The sequence below is a fragment of the Bubalus kerabau genome, chromosome 13, assembly GCF_029407905.1.
Source record: "Bubalus kerabau isolate K-KA32 ecotype Philippines breed swamp buffalo chromosome 13, PCC_UOA_SB_1v2, whole genome shotgun sequence".
NCBI classification, from domain to species: domain Eukaryota; kingdom Metazoa; phylum Chordata; class Mammalia; order Artiodactyla; family Bovidae; genus Bubalus; species Bubalus kerabau.
In genome coordinates this window covers 23,928,502-23,943,243 of record NC_073636.1, presented here as the reverse complement: position 1 = coordinate 23,943,243, position 14,742 = coordinate 23,928,502, and the positions used below count along the sequence as shown (strand labels likewise).

At 44.4% G+C, this 14,742-nt stretch overlaps 1 long non-coding RNA gene across 2 annotated transcripts; it reads right to left on the bottom strand.

The window, feature by feature from the left end:
- Positions 1 to 3,215: 3,215 nt before the first annotated feature.
- On the bottom strand, positions 3,216 to 8,530 carry LOC129625419 (uncharacterized). 2 transcript variants are annotated; one of them, XR_008701432.1, is made up of 3 exons: positions 7,589 to 8,530; positions 6,233 to 6,361; positions 3,216 to 3,713 (listed from the first exon to the last, which is right to left on the bottom strand). It is a non-coding gene; the product is annotated as an uncharacterized LOC129625419 (long non-coding RNA). The 2 variants fall into 2 exon arrangements; XR_008701433.1 differs by having other exon boundaries at positions 6,233 to 6,358.
- Between the last annotated feature and the right edge of the window lie 6,212 nt (positions 8,531 to 14,742).

Here is a 14,742-nt window from a genome sequence, read left to right as displayed (position 1 = left end):
ATTGACATATAACATTAATTTGATTTCAGGTATACAAAATGTTTTGATACTTGTATACACTGTATCAATATTCTATACACTATATTCAATACATGTATACACCCTGAAATGATCACCACAGTAAATCTAGCTACCATCCATCTCCTTGCTGCTGCTGCTGCTGCTGCTGCTGCTAAGTCGCTTCAGTCGTGTCCAACTCTGTGCAACCCCATAGACGGCAGCCCACCAGGCTCCCCCGTCCCTGGGATACTCCAGGCAAGAACACTGGAGTGGGTTGCCATTTCCTTCTCCAATGCATCAAAGTGAAAAGTGAAAGTGAAGTCGCCCAGTCGTGTCTGACTCTTCGAGACCCCATGGACTGCAGCCTACCAGGCTCCTCCATCCATGGGATTTTCCAGGCAAGAGTACTGGAGTGGGGTGCCATTGCCTTCTCCGATCCATCTCCTTACATAGTTACAAATTCTTTTTTTCTTGTGGTGAGAACTTTTAAGATCTACTCTCTTCCCAATTTTCAAATACACAGTAAAGTATGATTAACTTCGTTGTTGTTTAGTCACTAAGTCATGTCCGACTCTTTGCAATCCCATTGTCTGTAGCCTTCCAGGCTCCTCTGTCCATGGGATTTCCCAAGCAAGAATACTGGAGTGGGTTGCCATTTCCTTCTCCTGGGGATCTTTCTGACCCAGGATTCAAACCCCTGTCTCCTGCTTGGCAGGCACATTCTTTACCACTGAGCCTCCAGGGAAGCCTATGATTAACTTTAGTCACCAGCAATTCGTTCTCAGACTGATTTAAGGTTTGATTTCTCAGAGCCTCCTCTGGAGTGAGGCTGTGGTCAGGTGTCTGTGCTTCAAAGGGCTCTCGGAGAAGACGGTGGGACCAGAGCTGTCCACACAGCAGTCCAAGCACACAGTTAATTCTCCTTTCTCCTGGTGGCTGTAAGCCTAGATATATCTGCTTGTGCTCTAAGCAGATAGGGTGATGCATGGCAGCTTTTAAAGCACTTTTGTTTACAGAGAAAGTTGTGGATTTACCTTGAGCTAAATTCTCATGTCCACATTCTTCACACTCTCAAGTAGATTTTATAAGTCTGGTAATACCTAGGTGCTGATTAGCTGGGCCTTCTTGTGGCTGAATTAAATCACACATGTCAGGGATGGTACCAGATGTAGATTCACCTCCTCATTATTCTTTGAATGAATGTCAGTTGAGCATTTATAACTTTTCTTGTGAAAAATAGGATGTGAATCCCCATCCTGCTCCTTTCTCCTTTTTTATTTCCTCACTTATTTTCATGTATTTGTCATTCCCCAGTCAGAATTCTCACAGAGGCAAAAACAATGGAGACATGTGAATCAGATGTCAACAATAAGCCCTGAGTTTGTGCAGGGACCAGCCTTAACAGTCAGCAAAGGAAGGGAGAGGTCTGTGTGGGCAGACAAGTTCCCAGACGCTTATAAAATCAGGCCTGAGACTTAGAAAGTGCTGCCAAGAAACAAGATCTCTGGATGAATGGAAAAGGCCTCCAGGATTTGATGATACAGAATTGGCATCATAAACTCTCATCTAACAAATTGTATGGAGCTCCTGCTATGTACTAAGCTTCATGTGAGCCACTGATGATGTAAAAGTAAGTGAACTAAATCAAGAGGCTTTCAGGCTAGCATAAACTATAACTGCAATGCTCTGCCAGCACTGGAGGGCCAGGGCTCCCCAGGAGATCGGCCTGTGTGCTGGGTGCCATTGTGCTAAGGGTCTGGGCCCCTGTTCTTTGCTCTCTGCCTGTGGGTAGATCTGTATCTCCCTTGCACACTCTGCAAGTGTGTCTCCCTTGAACACTCTGAGTGGACAGCTCAATGTTCTTTCGTATCCTATCATGAGAAGAGCACAGACTTTAAAATCACTGATTCGAGATGAAATCTCAGCTCTACAGCATGACCCCAGGCAGGCTTCTGAGCTTCTGTTGCCACATTTATAGAAAGTGGACGATCTGCAGCTCACAAGGCTGCTCTGTGATGAAGGGAGATAACCTACATTATGCACTAGTTTTAGGACCTAGCACATAGTAGATGCATGTGTTCCCCACATCACTCAGGACTCTGGGTATTCATCAGATATTCCTAGTTTATTAATTAGAAGGAATTAATGGAATCCACTTCCATATAGTCATCTAACACCACAAATGAGTACCATATGGGTGGATGGTTGGAAGAGATCTGTCTGCATCCTGTCCTCATCCATGGTTTTCATTCCTTTTTATTTCTAAATCAAGTTATCAGAAAATGGCTCTTCCCTCTATTTTTCCTTCCTTTCAAACTTTATTCCTTAGGTATTTTTATGCTGTCTCAGAGCGAGGTCACCCATGTCTAACATGTCAGAGCAAGGATAATGTTTGAGAGTTATGATTTGATGTGTAGGTACGGTAAAGTAGGTTTCAAGGTAGTAGGAACAAATTGGTCACCAAACAGGATCAGATTTTGCCCTAAATGAAGTGATATCTTTTCAGGCAGCTATAGAAAGCAACACAGTGAGGGACTTCCCTGGTGATCCAGTGGCTAAGAATCTGTCTTGCAATGCACAGGCTGCGGGTTTGATCCCTGGTTGGGGAACTAAGATCCCACATGCCACTGAGCAACTTAGCCTGCACACTACAGCTACTGAGCCCACATACTCCAGAGCCCATGTGCCACAACTAGAGAGGCCCAGTACCACCACTAAGACCCAATACAGCCAAGTAAATAAATAAATACATATATATTTTTAAAAGGCAATGCAGTGATGAGAGGGTTATAAGTGTATAGAGCTGGGAACCTGCCTCAGAGCCCAGGCTCTGGGGGGAAGGAAGGGGAAACAAAGGTGAGGAAGGAGACTGACTCTTCACCCCAATCTATGAGAATTTCCTCCCAAGATGGCATGACAGACTCTCACCTGCAACAACAGAAAAACACCTTTTGCGAGACCTGGTGTCCACACGGCTCTGATGGGTTTTCTGCTGGGATGAGAATTTTATCTGAAGGTGTCGTGATAACATGTTAGACGTGTTTTTCTTCACCTTCACTTTGCCTCATCATCACCTAGCTCCTTGCTCAAGTCCTCCTGAAACCTTCCTTTTTGTCTAATGGCTTCCAGTCTGATTTCCAGTCTGATTTTTCTCTACAGGTAAAATGTACACAGACCCTCTGTCAGGGGGTTCTTTAGAGGATCTATGATGCAACTCAGAAAAAAAAAAAGCTTTATTTGAGTAGAAATTTGGATAAAGCAAGTTGATGGGGATGTTTTCATCTTGAGAAATCAGAAGGATGGTGTTGGCGAGTGAGAATAATTGTTCGCTTCTTGGATGTTGTAACTAAGTTAACCTTAGATGCTTTACTAAATTTAAAAGGCTAAATAATGAAAACTTTCCAAAATGTTTTTGAAGAGCAATGAAAATGTTTTAAAAGTATAAGGGGAAAAAAAAAGATGTCCAGCTCATTAAATTGTGAATACAGGCAAAGTCACAAAGAGAAAATGACATAAATCCCCAAATCTAAGTTGTTGTCTGTGGCTTAAATCAGACGATTCTTCTCACTTTCAGACGATCCCACTTTCAGAGCTTCCAGCAGCCACTGAGGAACCCCACTTAGCAAAGGTCAAACCCATCAACCAAGGTCAACACTGTGGTGGCCCCTCCAGCAAAATTCTGTCAAAACTTGGATAATAGCATGTTTCATAATCTAAAAGCAAGAATAAAAATGTAAGTAAAATTAATTCCTATTTATCAAGAATCAAAGTTATCTGAAAACAAGGGTTGGCAGGATGCCTTTGCTGGACTGTGAGATGCTAAATGATGACCGGAGACCACTCTGTCCTAAAGAGCTTTATGGAGAGTTGCATCAATCACGGCTGGACTGGTTTAGGTGGTGTGAGTATTATCAGGGCCTCTGAACACTTTTTTGAAATTAAGTGGTTCATTTAGGGTATATTAATCAACTTAATCAGAAGTCCCCATTTCCCAATGATCCAAGGTGGTGTGGGGGGGAGGGGAAATCTACAAGGATAAGCACTGATTGACCTTCTTTGTGATCACAAAACCTTTCACTCCATCCATCCCATCCAGGAAAACAAATCCCTACAGATACCTGCATCACGTCCCAGGAGCTCTGGGGTGCCGACAATTCCTTGATCCACCCAACACCTCCACTGACCCATTTGTCCTTTTCTCCTTCTCCTCTGTTTCCATTCACCTGCTGGTCCAGTCATTTGTGCCAGAAATTGTAAAATAAAGCCAATTTTACAATTTGTTTTCCCCAAACTTCTCATAGGTGCACAAATTGACTGTTAAACACTCAGGACTGAGACCTGTCCTCAAACGCATGACTTTCTTTGAGACATATCGAGGCTTTAATGAAACAAAGTGTTCATTTATGCCCTGCTTCTCAAAAGTCTTGTTTTTATGGTGATTTCATGCTCAGAACCAAAGGCAGACATCACCTCATTTGACTGTCACGTGGGTCTCATACATTCACCCTCTGGTACCCAATCATCACCCTGCTGCTCAGAGCCTGTTCCTGAGACAGAGGCTGCTTAGATATTACAACTCTTTCAAGTACCTTTTCAAAAATAAATTTACCAGAGAATTTCACTTTCCCTTCATAAATCCTCAAATTAGGGGAAAAAAAGAATTCATTATGGAGGAAATCTGAAATAATAGGATTACCTTCTAAGCAATTAAATACTTAACCATGTTTTCACCCTGTGGATGTGAAACCCAGCCAGATGTCTCTTTCACACAGAACAATGTTTTAACAAGGTGAGGGCAACTTCTTTTGATGAGTATGCTTTAGTAGAGCTTTAACATAGCTCTTTATTTGCAAATAGTAAGTGTAACCTGTATAAATGTTCACACAGTTGCAAACCTTGTCTTTACTTATTTTTTTTTAAACTTTGTCAGGAATCTCCTCTTTCTAACAGCAGCTGATGCTTCTTTCTCTAAATGATAACACTATTTTTAAATTTTTTTTAATCAGAAAAAATGCGTCCACATTCATCTCCCCTTGCTTTGCCAGGACTGCAGGTGCTTGTCAACACACACTGGCTCTACTTTATGTCTTTAAGTTAGTCTGTTTGCCCCTGATTCTTAATACATGTTGATTTGGAGAAACTGGTCAAGTCATTTTAAGGCATTTCAAAAATGTAACATGCCATCACAGGGCAAATAAAGCATCATGATGAGTATGGAAAGAGTGGTGATGTTTACCGCTGAGTCCATTGCCCTGATGTGAAAGGAAAGACGGGTTGGGGGTGACTGGAGGTGAGGGGCAAGGTGCTTGGTGAGGCCATACAGCTTCTTCAGGAAAATCACCTTCTCAATTTTGTTTTTTTGGCCACACCACGTGGCATGTGTGATCTTAGTTCTCCAACCAGGGATAGAACACACATCTCTTGCAGTAGATGAGTCTTAACCACTGAACCACGACAGAAGTCCCACATTCTAGCATTTTTTGCATTTAACTGCAATGGGACTGCCAACTATTGACATGCATGTTTCTACATCTGGCCTGAATCAGCCTGTGGCACTGGGACTGATTTCAGAAATAATCTGAAAAGGGTCCTGATATGTAGGGGGATCTGATATGTCATGATAGTACTTAAGCCAGCTCTTCTGACTTTTACTTGAAACTCTTAATAAAGGCTCCTACCACCACCAAATCAGGTGGTTCCCCCTGATTTGCAAAGAACAAACAAGACACAGAAGACCTGTACCTTTCTTCCCACCCCCACCCACTGGCAGTGCTGGGGAAGGGTATGCGTGAATAGTCTCCAGCCACTCAAGAATCCTGGGGCTACAATAGAAGGTTAGAATTTAGAATTTGATGGATCTGATTCTGAGTTTTTACATCTTGTAGGTGAACTTTTTCCCTCTTTTTAAGCCAATAAGTCATAGTAACCCAGGAATTGATGTTGCTATTCCAATCTAATCATAAAGGTCATTTTCAGTAATGGGAAAAGGACACATTTGCATATATCACTGGCAGTCCATTGTCCTGTGAATACTGCCATGAGCTAAACAAAGGCTTCCTTTCGAAGGGTAATCACGAGGGAACTTCAGAATTCTTATCTGTCTCCACGGTCCTGAATATATGGCCCACGTCACAGTATAAAAATACGACTGTCAGCTCAAGGCAAGTTTGTGTTACTCTAAATGCCACAGGAAGCATCTGTGTGTATGTGTCTCATCAAAGCCATTACTTACTATGCTGCTGCTGCCGCTGCTAAGTCGATTCAGTCATGTCCGACTCTGTGAGACCCAGGACTGCAGCATACCAGGCTTCTCCGTCCATAGACCAACCTTTTTTCCTTATGACCCTCTCTATAATTCCTGCTTTTAAAAGGAGGAGAAACAGAAAGACTGGTGTAGGCATAAAAGTGGGGAAAGTGCAAATGTATGTATTGATTATTGCAAACTGCAGGGTTGACCTGGGTTGGGTTTTTTAAGCAACTTCTCCTAGTTGGCAGAAAGCAACGCCTGACAGAGGAGATAAACGTCACTGAGAAACACCACAAACAACTTCTGTCTCTTTTCAGCTTTAGCTGTGATGCACTGAAGAGCCATCCTTCCCCGAGGCTGGGACCACTAGACACTGCATGTATTCATCTTCCCTTCAAGGTTTCCTCACTCAGCATCTTTCCTAACATCTATTTCCTCCCAGTCCCCAGGCCAGTCTTCAGATTCAGGAAAGGACTGGATTGGCTGCTGGCACTGGAAACTTTTCTCCATGAATGACTTTTATATGGTTTTGGCAGACACGTATAATATCAGCAGAGAGAGAGATCCCACTGGCAGGAGAAAATAAAACTTTAACATAACTGTAATGGCCTGAGTGGTGTTTTACATGTTCTGTCTGCTCAAGATTTATGTTAAAATCAACCTTGCCAAAGAGGTTTTTTAAAAGTCTATCAAGCTGCCAAAATTTAAACAGCTCTTTCTTTCCTATCCAATGACAGTTGGTTTAACAACCTAAATGACCTGGTACGAACTGGAGTTTCCCAGCAGTCAGAGACCTTGCAGGCCTGGTCTAACTTCACCAGGCAATTTTTCATTTACTTTGTAAATGTCTGAGTCCTTTTATCCTTTCTCTCTCTCCTCACTTCTCCTCCGTCCTCTGTACTCCTTTCGCTCTTAATCTATCCTCTTTCTGACCCAAGGGAAGTAATAGCGATTAATCGAAAGGCATTGAAATCAATATTTTAATTTGGAGACCACATTTGGAAATGCTCTTTCTTCACCCTAAACCCCTCAGACATCTCTGCCAGGCCCTTGTGTTGCCATGATCACTCCTACACCACTAATTGCTGGTGGTGTTTTCCTGAGTTACTGGCCATCACTATTCACGCACACCCTTCCCCAGCACTGCCAGCAATGCAGCTCTTTACATCCAGGAAAAAGAAATGCCTCTGCCTCTGCATAACTAAGCAACGTTTACATATCCCTTAGTTGCCTAATTAATCCTGCAACGGACACCTTTTCAATCTCTGTCTGTGACAGTCTTACAAGGAAAACTGTTTTCTACCTAGGAAATTCCTTCATATGGTTTAAGAATATACTTACCTTGAATGAGGACTAGGTGTCTAATAAGAAACCAGTCTAACAACAAACCAGGAATGTTTTCTTTCTTTCTTTTTAATATATTCATTATGGAAATGCCACCTGCTTCCAAGAAGGAGCTGAGCCAGCAGAACCAGGCAGGCAGGTAATGAGTTTTCATGCTGACACGGAACCTCAGATGCCCAGTAAGTGACGAAGTGCTACAGGCTGCAGAGGAAAAATGCGAAAGCACTTCAATAGCCACCTTCAAGGCAGAGAAGGAGATTGGCCAGCTGTTTTCCATTGAGTGAGGCCAGAGAGGGGAGAGAGACAGAAGCTGAGCTAGTGACGTTGAGAAAAGGACAGACTTGCCAGGAAACCCAGGTCCGGGCTTGAGGCTGGACTGCCTGGCTCGGAAACTACAAGGACCAGATGAGGCCCCTCTGGACGAAGGGTTCCGTGCAAGGACTCTGAACCCCTGCCCAGACTAGGACTCCTCTCCAGTTGATTTGAATTTACAGCGTTTTCTAATTGCTCCAACAGTTTATAAACAAAAGGCAATGGTGAGAGCCGTCAGAATGAGAGAATATGCTGCTCTGGCTGGCAGCTCTGGTCCCTCAGTCACACCAGCCAGGCACTGTTTCCAGATGTCTGAACAAGCAACAAAGCCCACACTGCTTTACAAGGTGGGAGGAGTCATCATAGAATCTTCCACACATGGGACTTTCAGGTGGGGATTTCTTAGTGTGAGATGTGAAGGTGGTTGTTCCCTGAGAATACGCAGTTTGGGAGAGGAAGCCTGTGTCCTCTGAGGACAGATCAAAAATGCAATGATGGGGCTTCTCTGGTGGTCCAGTGGTAAAGAATCTGCCTGCCGATGCAGGGAGATCTGCGGGTTTGATCTCTGGTCCGGGAGGACCCCACATGCCTCAGAACAACTAAGTCCATGTGACACAACTTTTCAGCTGGTGTCGTGGAGCCTGGGAGCCGCAACTGCTGAGCCCGTGTGCTGCAGCTACTGAAGCCTATGCACCCGAGAGCCTGTGCTCTGCAACAAGAGAAGCCACCACAATGAAAAGCCCATGTACCACAGTTGGAGAGCAGCCCCCACTTGCCACAACTAGAGAAAAAGCCTGAGCAGCAATGAAGACCTAGCGTAGCCAAAAATAATAAATAAATAAATAAATATTTGTTTAAATCCAGTGATGCAGAGGTTACCATTTGTTTTCTCAAAGGGATTGACTCCTGCTCCAGCCCCCGGGCCTTCACCCTACTTCTACTGAGGTATCTGTGAGCTACTGAGCAGAACTTTGCCCAAGTCCTCCTTTCAAGAACCAGCTGACCTAAGCCCTGAGTAACAAGATGAGATTTGTGCTCCAGGAAGATGCTCTGGCAGCATCGGGGATTGTAATGTCTAGTGCTGGGCTGTGTGCAGTGCCCTCCACTGGGAAGGAAGTGGTCCCTGTGGCTTCTACGACACATACACCAAAAGGCAAGGCTCCTACCTTGTGGCAGAATTATCTATAATGAGCATGTTTTCCTTTTATACTCAGAAAAGTTCTCTTTTTAAAGCAAAAATATTACCAAAAAGTTGAGACTAGCATCAAATTTCTGGAGAAGGCAATGGCATCCCACTCCAGTACTCTTGCCTGGAAAATCCCATGGATGGAGGAGCCTGGTAGGCTGCAGTCCATGGGGTCACCAGGAGTCGGACATGACTGAGCAGCTTCACTTTCACTTTTCACTTTATGCATTGGAGAAGGAAATGGCAACCCACTCCAGTGTTCTTGCCTGGAGAATCCCAGGGACGGGGAGCCTGGTGGGCTGCCGTCTATGGGGTCACACAGAGTCGGACACGACTGAAGTGACTTGGCAGCATCAAATTTCAAAGGAATGTTAAGGAGTAGGACTAGCCCCATCACTCACCCTGCACCTAGACAGTGGAGCTCTGGAAAATCACTCCTGGGATGTCTGTGATAGCACCATTTGGCAGCACCCAGCATGCTGGCAGCTGCCTTGTGGACATCAGACAACCTACTCGCGTGGTGTTTCAGCCTGCTGGCCCTCAGCTGGCACACTGGTCCTCGTATGCTGGAGGTTTGGCAACTGTGGTCAAGTGGGCAATGGGCAGTGGGAGTAAAGTCAGACATAAAACAAAAATCAAGAAACAGAAAGCTGAATCTGTGCAAACTGAGTACAGAGCAAACCACAGGGACAAGCTGGGTTGGGGGGCTTACAAGAGTCAGAGATGGTGACTAAGGAGTGAGTCAACACCAGACAACTCTTCCCACCCAGGTCTGGAGAACCCAAAGGTCATTACAGAGCTGAAGGTCAAAGACAAATTAGTAATCAGGGGCACAGAAACACCTTAATTTGGGCAAATCCTGATTCAAATATGGGCTTCCCTGGTGGCTCAGACTGTAAAGAATCTGCCTGCAATGCAGGAGACCTGGATTCGATTCCCCTGGAGAAGGGAATGGCAACCCACTCCAGTATTCTTGCCTGGAAAATTCCATGGACAGAGGAGTCTATGGGCTATAGTCCACAGAGTCCCAAAGAGTTGGACATAACTGAGAGACTAACACTACACTGACTCAAATATGAAACCTTTTATACTCGTTTTATCAGCTACACCTCGAGGCATGTGGGATCTTAGTTCCCCAGTCAGGAATAGAACCCATGACCCCTGCAGTGGGAGCTCAGAGTCTTAATGACTGGACCACCAGGGAAATCCCATAAAACCTTTTATAATCTTCCTACTGTTGGGAGAAGGTGAAATACTTGCTACAGTTTAGCAATCTGAGTTGCCAAGCAGATCTTGACATCTAACCAATCATTTTGATGGAGTCACTCATTCAACTAATACTGCTGTGGACTGAATGCTTGTATCTCAGCTAAAATTCATATATTGAAACCTAATCCCCACTGTGATGGTATTTGAAGGTGAGGTCTTTAGGAATGATTAGGTCATGAGGGTGGAGCCCTCATGGATGGGTTTAGTGCCCTTAGAGACCCCAGAAAGCTTCCTCACCCCTTCCTCCTAATTAGGTTACAGTAAGAACCTGGAAGTGGGCTCTCAGCAGACACCAAATCTGCCAACACCTTGATCTTGGACTTGCCAGCCTCGAAAAGTATAAGAAATAAACTCCTGTTGTTTATAAGTCACCAGGAATATGGTATTTGTGATAGCAGCCTGATCGTATCAGGATGCTTACGGAGCACCTATCATGTGGCAAGGACCCTGGCTGGTGCTGCAGATAGAGAACAAGCAAAACAAGCTGCTGACATATTATGTCAGTACTTGGATGCTACCTTGGAAAAAGTAAGTCACCATTTTCAAACAGTTGGAGCATATTTAAATTTTGCATTTATCAAAGGAGAAGCCGCATTTATAGAAAATCTAAGTGGTACCAGGTCTTACTGTTGGAAAAGGACTCAGTCAGTGGGATGTTCTAATGGCACCCTGGGTAAGCAACCTGGGAGGAGGGGGACCACCACATGAAATTTTCATTCCAGTCCCCTTATCTGTGACTCAGTGTTCTGTCAGTACATGAACTGGAATTTCCTAAAAAATTAGCTTGTCAAATAACACAGCTTGGAGAAATCTCTCCAGATTTTAATATAATTTGGCCTCCCTCATTCTGGTCCACTGTGACGGTTGTGCATCAGTGATGGTGATGGTCTGAGACTCACCTTAGGAGTCAATGAAAATCAATAGCATTACCAATGCTTCTAGATACATCTGGAGATTTTAGAGGAGTGATACTCTAATCACCAGGTTTTCGAGGTTAGGTGAAGTCCTCCCTTTGTGCCTTTTCAAGAGACCAGATACCCTTTCTTCCATGGCATTTGCCTCATGCGTGCTCAGTTGTGTACAACTCTTGGTGACCCCAAGGGCTGGAGCCCTCCAGGCCCCTCTGTCCATGGGATTTCCCAGGCAAGAATACTGGAGTGGGTTGCCATTTCCTCCTCCAAGGGATCTTCTGGACCCAGGGATCGAACCCTTATCTCTTATATCTCCTGCATTAGCAGGCGGATTCTTTACCACTGAGCCACCTGGCTTCCTTGGGGCTACCATGTTGAAAATTTACACTTATGTGCGTGGTTATTTAATTAATGTCTCTCACTCTGTCGATGTACGAGTCACGAGGGTAGATATCACGGCTGTTTTCTCTCACAATCTTATCCTCTGAATCTAATGTAGTGCCTGGAACAATGTGAGTCCTCCACAGAGATCTGTGAAAGTGTGAAGGGTTGGGTGGGGTAGGGGCAGAGTGAGGAGGCACAGGAAACCAGAGAGAGGCAGAGAAGCCTGTTCTGAAGCTGCAGGGCAGTGCACGTTTCCCAGCTGGAGAGGTTTGTTTTGCATTACTGAATTAAGCTGAAACTGTTCCTCTGAGCTCTCTGCCCATTAAGGTTCCCAGGGAGATTCAGCCAGGAGAAATTTGCACTGGATTTGGAAGCAGAAGGGAAGTGGCAGGACACGCTGAAGGTCAAGATAGGACAGCAGGGCTATCCTGCTGCAACACCTGCCCATGACCTGCTGGCTCACCCATCGGGGTGGAGCAGCCCCTGGCCTGCGGCCTCTGCAGCTCCCACTGAGCTCCAGCCGCTCCTGCCTCATTCCTGAGACCTGGGTCCTCGGTACCAGCTCCTCTGCAGGCCTCCTGGGACTCAAGGTTTCATTCAGTGAGAGAAAATACAGATTCCAGAACCCTGTGGATTCCAGTTAGTCCCCACTCTCCTCCATTTGCCTCCAGATCATCTTCCCTACTGCCATCCCTGCCCACCTCATGGACAGCCATCAGCTAATTCCTATCATAAATCCTTTCTTCCAAGTCACTCTTAGTGCTGATTGCTTCCCTAAGAGCCCCAGTCACACCGTCAGAGTAGTTTGAGCCTTTTCCTTTGGGGGGGCAGTTGTTCCTATAAATTAAGTGCTTTCATGACTGATATTTATAATAATCCATAGCATTAGCTACCAATTACTGTGTGCCCGGCTGAGAAACCCACCCTCTACCACACAACTGAAGCAAAGATTGGAGCCTGGATCTGTCAGCCTCTAATGCCTGTATTCTTTCTGTCACGCCTTTTGTATTAGTAAGGCTTTATTTTTAAATTGGACATTTGTCATGCTTGAATTTCACCCATGAGCCATAGTAAGCTGATGTTTCTTTTGAGCAAAAAAAAAAAAAAAAAAAAATGTAGGGCTGTGCTTAGTAAATAGGCCTGCCCTGAGACACCAAGTCCTGTCTCTTCGGCATTAAGAGGATCAGTATTCTATTTGTGTGTGATTTTTAAGTGTAAGATGTCATGAATGGGGGACCTGAGGAAGTTTGACTTTCCAGAAGTGAATTCGGGGAATCCTTCGAGGGCCGTGGGGCACTTACATTCATCACAGTGCTTCTAACAATGCAGGACACACTCTGCTCACCACCACTTTCTTGGGAATGGCAGTTCTGTCAACTTCATGTTGCTTCTTCCACACCTACCACCACACCTGGCAAACGAACAAATAAACGCCTGTTCTTGAACAGATGGGTTGTGAGCAAGTTTCATTTATTCCACCAGCATACTCTTTTCCTTCTCTCATCACTGTTCTATCAGTCTCCTGGAATATTTTGACATATTTTTAGCCTGGCAATTCTTACTTCCCCATTAGGTTGATTAAATGATGATATGCTTAGCTCTTAGGGCCAGATTTGGGAAGTCTGTATGACAAAGAAATGAGCTGCATCTGCCCTAGCTGACTCATAACATGTCTGCCATGAGCCAAACCCCAAATTACATGAAATGATGTAATCGGAGTTAATTCTCAAATATATTTTACTTCCCATAAAAGACTCTCATGACAGACACTCCTTCTCATAGGTGGAAATCTATGTAACTTCAAAATACCCTCAAAATTAAAGGGAAACTTTTGTACAGTCAAATGACAAATGGTGTTGCAAGATTTCACTCTTCTTCCAGTCTGCAGGGATGGGCCCGGGAAAGAATGCCGTGTGTCAGTTAGCAATCTGTTTCCAAAGTGACACATGGTTTTTCTGACAGGCTCTGTCATCTGGCTACTGGTGACAGGTTTTTTTTAAGGAAGTTAAACTGTGACTTTCCATGCTTGCTGGCCATTTGGGATTTGACAGTGAATTTGCTAATTTATTTTCCATATAAAACATTTATCCAGTCCATATGAACCATGGACTTTGCTTCTATTGGACCAGCCCCTTTGGGGGATTAACAAACTAACAGTGATTTTTGGTAGATCCTTTCCACCTGCCAAGGTCTTGCTGTTTTCAGGGAACTTGACACACATTCAGCCCTTTTCACCTTTGTGATTGCTCAAAAACAGTAAGTGGTGTTCCTACATTCAGCAAATATTTATTAGGAACCAGAAAGAATACAAAAGCAGTGGAGGAGAGAGGGCCTGCCCTGGTCATGAAGGGGAAAATAGTTCAGGAGGAGCATGTGGAGAAAGCCTGGGTGATCCAGGAGGGCTCCCTAGAGGAGGTGGGTCAGGTTTCTTTGAGCCCTGGGAAGCTGCAAGGTTTTAGAGACCAGTGGGGACTGATGACCAGAGGCCTAGAGCAATACACTTACTACAATTTTAAATTAAAGAGTGATGGCTTAGTAAGGAAACAGGCAACAACAGGGTGGAATAATATGATCTAAAAATAGATCCACAGCCTCAGTCAGAGACAGGAAAGGCCATCAAGTGACTTTAGTTGACACTTGCCTTGACTTCCCCAATTTCAACCATCTTACCTTTATTTCATTCTCAGTATTCTTTTGAACGAGAACTTGTCAGAGACTTAAAGGGATTTCAGGTTCAAACCTGGATTTAGGCCAAGTGGGACCAACCCTGGCTCCACTGCTACCAGCTTGAGACAGATAAGCCATGTAAGGCTCAGCTCTCTGAGCCAGCTCTCTGGTGTTTAAAATCAGGGTCATAACACTTCCCTGGACAGATTGTTCAGAATACTTAATAAAATTGCATTAAATTAATAACAAAATTGCAGCCACAATGGCATGGTTTGATTCCTCTAGTATCTATGTCAGGTGTGTCTTTCAGTGAGGTATGCAACAGGCATGTACTAAATGTTTACTGAATGAGTGACTGAACTCATGAAACGAAGGTCCTTGCATTCCATTAAAAGCTACTAACAATTAGATCAACGTGCCAC